The sequence below is a fragment of the Schistocerca serialis genome, chromosome 1 (genome assembly GCF_023864345.2).
Source record: "Schistocerca serialis cubense isolate TAMUIC-IGC-003099 chromosome 1, iqSchSeri2.2, whole genome shotgun sequence".
Classification (NCBI taxonomy): domain Eukaryota; kingdom Metazoa; phylum Arthropoda; class Insecta; order Orthoptera; family Acrididae; genus Schistocerca; species Schistocerca serialis.
Genome location: NC_064638.1, coordinates 921875212 through 921882116, shown reverse-complemented (window position 1 = coordinate 921882116; position 6905 = coordinate 921875212). Strand labels below are relative to the sequence as shown.

Below are 6905 nucleotides of genomic sequence, written 5' to 3'. Positions count from 1 at the left end.
AACAATACTTAATGAACGCCCCTCGCAGAAGCGAATGAACACAATACCATCTTCCTCTTACTTATTGAATTTTGAACATTTTTTGAGAGTGTCTTTGTTTGTCCATCCTTATACAGAGAGATGCTGCTACTAGGCATATGATATCTCTGCATCGTTCCGAACAACATAAATTCTCAAACAGAAAATTAAATGTCTGCAGGAAACTAATCTGCACAGACAGGCAATTAACTGTTCATTGCGGAAACGCAGTTCACTGTGCGGAAACTTTGGACGCTCCTGATTCCACATTCCTTTTTGAGGACAAAATATTTTGTATTTCTTCATTTGGGAGTAACAGGTAACTGGTATCGCAGAAGGCAAGATAAAGCGACAAGACAATGAACGCTGCACACTACGGAGGACGCCCGCCGCTGCCTCACCATTGTCCATACGTGAGTAAGTTTCCGCATTCAGCCTCGCGATAAACCTGGAATGTTGCCGGCAACGGCGGCTCCGAAAGGTTACTTCGACGGAAAGGGCCGACGACCTGTGCACTGGCGATGGCGAGAACCGGACCCCGTCACGCATCGGCAATGCTCCCCGCCCTCTTTTAATAGCCACGCACTCGGCGGGCCATTGTAAAAGACTAGACCTCTGATGATGAGAAACCTGGTTGAACACCGACCGTGCCGTTCTGAGTGAGATTATCCGTGGTTTCTGTAATCAGTTCACGACATTACCTCCACGGTTCGTGCAGCCTCTTTTCCCAGGTGTATTGCTGCCTCTTCGATGTACAGCCTGTGAATGAAACTTCTTCCTACCTATACCACCACCCCTATCATCATCTTAATCATCATCATCATCATCATCATCATCATCGACATAGTCATCATCTGTTCGACATCTACTGCTGCGTAAGTCTTCCTGTATGCTCTTCCAAGCATTGCGGTCTTCACTTGTCGTATCTGTATCGCTCCCGCGTGTTTTGTAAGGGCGTCAAACCACATTCTATTATGTAGATTTCTAGGTCTTTTCATAATTTTTGGAATCCACCAATAACTTCTATTTCATCCACCTTCAATTCGCTTAGTTACATATACTACCCATCTAAACTTCATTTTCATTATGTAGGGTGTATCATAATTTACGACATTATGCCTCATGTTGATACTGATTCATTTTTGCCATCATTTTGTGGTTAATTTTATTTAGGTACACTGGGCACGTTTGCTACAAGAAAAGCTTTACGTTTTTCTCGGTGGGAAGGCGGTTTCCCAGTGTTGTCTCAGAGTCTTCTTTGCGGGCAGCAGGCAGTCAATGAATCTTTTTAGGAAGAACGGAGGTCCCATGGGAGCTGGACAGCTTATGCATAAGTACGGATGTGGCTTGCTTAGTGCTTTTGTTGGCAGAGCCGGCGCCTTGCTAGCCCTGAGCGGAAGGTGCCGCGCTGTCACTGTATTCTCAAGTGAATAATACTGAGCACGGCATTCTTGCCTGTTCCATCTGGACATTAAAGGACGATACACCAAACGTCAACCAATCAGCGTGGGAAGGTCCTTTGTCTCCACTCCCAAATTTGGTGTACCCAGTCGCCCTCCCATCTTACTTGATGCGAAGAAGCCGACCAGTCGATGGAACACTGCTGCATCACTGTGTCAACCTCTTATTTCGTTTTGTATACTACGAGTGTGAAGTTTTTGCAGCATTCCCCAGTTTTATCATCAAATAAGCGATATTCTCGTTCGTCACACAGGCAACAGAGCTGAGTCGTCCCCTACTTACCTCGTGAGGGTCACTCATCTCCCAGCTGCCATTTGGTACTGATGAGTACACAGTTTGCTGATTTTCGGAAGATGAAAGTGTCGCAATTATGGTAGTATAATTTATATACTGAGCCGTTCACTACTTGCTTACTTTGTCATGCAACTTGTGTTGCTTAGTTTGGTTATAATTGTGTCATCTTGCTAAATCGGTAAGTTCGATTTTGGGAGCTACCCAGATGAGCAGATCTCCTTGAGCTTTCTCCGTACAGTCTTCCACACTTTTTGGTACCTCCCCGCAGAACTTTCTTGTCTAATAATTTCACTTGTGAGTTTTGTCACTCATTAGAGCAAATAAATATATGTTAATCGCAGTGTTGACGTAGATTCCAAGATCCTTTAGATCATCCTACAACTTTTCCATAGTTAGGCGCCCCACTGATCATAAATACGACATGATGTACAATTGAACTTGTTCTCGCTGTGACGGGGCTATAGTTGTTGGCAGTGGCCAAACTCAGCGATCGTTGTCTTAAGAATTGAAAGTAATGGACTAGCTTTGTAGTTACTCGTCTTGTATGAGCGAAGATTTGTTTTGTAACAAGCATTGCGATTACGCCACTCATCTGATACAGAAATGGAATCAGACTTTCAAATTAATAGCACAGTCTGATAGAGTGAGCGTTTCCGACAACAGAAGCAAGAAAATGGTTCAAATAGCTCTAAGTACTATGGGACTTAACATCTGAGGTTATCAGTCCCCTAGACTTAGAACTACTTAAATCTAACTAGCGTAAGGACATGACACACATCCATGCCCGAGGCAGGATTCGAACCTGCGACCGTAGCAGCCGCGTGGTTTCGGACTGAAGCGTGTATAACCGCTCTGCCACAGCGGCCGGCTAACAGAAGCAAAACTGATCCAGTAAACATGGATCCACAAGATAACAGTCTGCTATATAGTTACTAATGTGAGTGCAAATATATTAATCATTTTAATTAAGCCTCCATCTGACTGGACACCAATTTCATCCATGACCCATGGTTACAAGCTGTGGTACATGAATGGTGGGTTATCGGCATATTTTGCTGCTGATGCGAGTACGGTGCTAGATAGACGGGTCGAGCAGGGTCTGAACCTGCTCTTTAATTCCACCTGAGCGCAATCCCCTACATCTTTATGTTTGTACTTATTTCAAGGGAAATGCACAGCTTTCCCTTTGATGTGGCCGAAGAACTGTAGCGGCGAATTGTACAGCCTTGTCAAGATTAAAAGATGATCTGAAGGTGCTTAAAACAATTCATAACTCACTGCACAGACGAGTTCTGTATTGCATCCAAATGCAGATGACACGCGGCACCTCTGCAGTGGTCCAAGTGTACAACAAATTGTGAAATGTTACGTGATGAAGTAATGTTGTAATTCTTATTCCGGTTGCTCAAACGTGAAATTTGAGCCCATTCACGTGGGGACTTAATGAAAAGTTAGCATTTGAAATACCTTTGTACCAACTGGGATAACATTTCATATTGAAGTCAGTGGCAGCTAGCAATCACACTTCCGCTTTTATGTCGCAGAAGGTATCTTTGCGCACATCCGATCACTGGAGAGCTTTCGAGTATATTATAATATACTTTCAGCTGTACCAATTAACGCTATCATTTATGACACAGAATCCATCTGTAATTACGTCTTCAACTGAACTCTGGTGCCTGAAACATTTGTTTCTTGTTTCAGTAGTTCCCAACACTACTGAACCGCACAATAACACTGAAAGAGTGTTTCGGTGTGGGTCGGCGGAGGGGTGAAGTGGACTGCGGTAGTCGTCTTGGGGTTGTGGACCACTGCGGCTGCGGCGGGGACGGAGCCTCTCCGTCTTTTATACGCCCCTGGTTAACATACAATACAATATCCATACTGAAACGACTGGAAACTGTTTTTAATGGCAATGATTTCCCTATATCACATTAGGCACGGTAAAGTGTTGTGTCTTTTGTATTTCCATAATTTTGTACAATATATATATAATGAATTGCTAGTAGGCTTACCATAGGAATGTGGACAGTACCATTATATATATATATATTCATTATGAAGTAATACATGAGAACGTTCGCTGAGTTTATGTATGGTAAATATGTAAAAGTTCCGTAGACTGTAATAACCGTTAAAACATCCAGGAAACCACATCGTGTCGTCTTCAGTAACTACCTTCCAAAATTTCAACACTGCGACTTTAGTGCCTACCCGAAATGTTGGAATATATAAGACTGAAGATTACTCAATAGGATTTACCAAAAAAGTTTCAATGTGTTTTGCACAACGTTTAGCGGCGATACGACTCAGGAAGTCATTTCATATAGAAAGCTGCGCTCTATACAATGTCCGCATTGTTACTTAAATTTATTCACTACGTCGTCTATTAAAATAAGAAACGTATTAAATATTTATGTGCGCAGTATAGTTACCATCTGCGTCACTCGACGGCTGCTACAGTTTATAAACGGTGGCATGTTTCATGTAACATGCTGTACTACGCCAGCATGGCAGTTACGCGCTCTGGGTGTGCGTCATAAGCGGCGAGTTTTATTCCGTTCCGATGAAATCGAGATTCCAGTTAAAGTTTCCGATACTGTTAGTACTACATTTGCTTTATTTGTTTATTGGAGGGATAAATTTAAAACCAATATCCTGCAGACATTTTAGTGCACTACGAAGCCACTCCATGTAATTTGCATAGGTTTTTGCTACTGGACACTCTCAAAGTGGCTTAAAAAATTGTTGGGAATCTACTATAGTTTGCTGTGATAGCCCGCTGTAAAGCAATGCCTCTGAATTATTTATGCGAAGACTCAAAATCTTTTTAAGCACAACAAACTTTATTACCGTTCTACACCTTTATTCTTCGTGTCTACATACTTATTTCTCAACATAGTCACCCTGGCGACGAGCACATTACTCCCAACGGAAGACCAATTTGTTGGTGCAGTCACGGTAGACTATTTGGCTTTGTTGCAACCTCACCTTTCCTTGCACCGCCTCTTCACTATCGAAGTGTCCTCATCGAAGTTGTTCTTTAAGTTGTGGAAAAAAGAACTCCGTCTTCAGGCCACGAGTGGCCTACCGGGACCATCCGACCGCCGTGTCATCCTCCATGGAGGATGCGGATAGGAGGGGTGTGGGGTCAACACACCGCACTCCTGGTCGTTATGATGGTATTCTTGACCGAAGCCGCTACTATTCGGTCGAGTAGCTCCTCAATTGGCATCACGAGGCTGAGTGCACCGCGAAAAATGGCAACAGTGCATGGCGGTCCGGATGGTCACCCATCCAAGTGCTGACCACGCCCGACAGCGCTTGACTTCGGTGATCTCACGGGAACCGGTCTATCCACTGTGGCAAGGCCGTTGCCATAAGTTGTGGAAACAGATGGAAATCGGTTGGGGTGAAGTCGGGACTGTATGGAGGATGATCAATGACAGTCAACTAAAGGCGCCGGATTGTTGAAGATGTCGCAACGCTCGTGTGTGGTCTGACATTGTCATGCTGAATGAAAGTGTGCTCCATGTGTGAACGAACTCATCGGATTTGTGCTCTCCGTTTACTCACGCGCCGACGTAGTTACGTTATATACCACCATGTTACACGCTACAATTCGGAGCTCTCTACCAGCAAAGGGTTGCAACTTGCGTCAGAGGAGCTAGAAAGTCGAGAAGTCGAGAGAGTAGAGTGTAAAATGGATGAAATGTAATACCTCAACCGATGTTGAGAACAGAGTACAAAATTAGGAGGCATTCCTTTTCAGCACGCCAGCGTAACATATGTTGTTCGTTCAAAGATGAACATTAGTTTTGCTCCCTTGGGAACTTATCACACTACTCAGGTGAGGAACCACAGAAACAGGACAAAACAAGAAAGAGAATGCTGTCACTGACGTTAAATGTGAGACATTTCTTACACAGCCAGCCAGTGACAGCGAGACGAGTAGTGGATTATTTGATAACACGAAACGGAAGCCCAACAGTAAACATTGGAGCCTAACCGCCTCTGCATTGTGCCACATTCAAACTGCTGTGAAGTCGCGGCGATCTGGTCGTAAGTTCTGCTACAAACCGGTTGCTAAAAATTCAGAGTTAGCGAATGTCTGTCCTATATGGAAACCTTGACAGTAAGTCATTCGTTGTCTTAGGACGACGCTGTGACCTTGTCGGTTATCAGCAGTCAGCAAAGTGCAGGCAGGGAAATTCCACGGCGGAGCAAAAGCGGTCGCAGCTGCTGGTAGTGCGTCGAGGCTGCTACAGCCAGGAGGTAGGCGAGTTATGACGAAACTCCGGCACAACTCGTTCTCCAGGCCACACTGCCAACCTGTCTCACATCTTGTCTCCACACGCAATTACTTTCAGGCTGCGACCTGCCAGCATTATGAGAGATTATTTACCAGGATTACTGTGTGCACTTCATTTCACGCAAAGTGATCAGCACCTATTTTTCGTGAGATTTCTAAATTACGAACATTACAGACAACCAAGGTGCTGGTAGACGTCTACACAGATGTCAGCGTGAATGGAAGTTAGTAAAATTATATCTATCTTCTTGGTTTACCTCCTAAACCTGTTGTTTAGGAAGTAAGCACTTTACTTTATTGCCACTGTTAAACAGCAATGAAAAGAAATCGCCCATATCTGACGCGAGGTAAACGGTAGCATCACCATAGAGGGCTCAGTGAGGAGATTATTTGGATAAAAATATCTAACGCGAAGAGGGAGGAAAAAATTCTAGCCACCAAAACACACAAATAACTTTTGTTGTTGTGGTCGTCAGTCCGAAGACTGGTTTGAGGCATCTCTCCACGCTACTCTATCCTGAACAAGCCACTTCACTTCCAAATAACTACTGTAATCTATGTCTGCTTACTGCGTTCATCTCTTGGTCTCCCTCTACTGCTTAATCTTTTAGTCAGGATGTGCCACATATTTCTTTCCTCCCTCATTATATTTAGTACCTCCTCATTAGTTATGAGATCTACCCACCTAATCTTCAGCATACTTCTGTCTAACTACATTCCAAAAGCTCCTATTCTCTTCTTATTTGAACTGTTTATCGTTCATGTTTCACTTTCATACATCGCTACACTCCATACAAATACTTTCAGAAAAGACTTGTGA

The 6905-nt window shown here is 43.8% G+C and overlaps 1 pseudogene; it reads right to left on the bottom strand.

Annotated features, from left to right (window-relative positions):
• Positions 1 to 5034: 5034 nt before the first annotated feature.
• LOC126426126 (5S ribosomal RNA) lies at positions 5035 to 5152 on the bottom strand (annotated as a pseudogene).
• Between the last annotated feature and the right edge of the window lie 1753 nt (positions 5153 to 6905).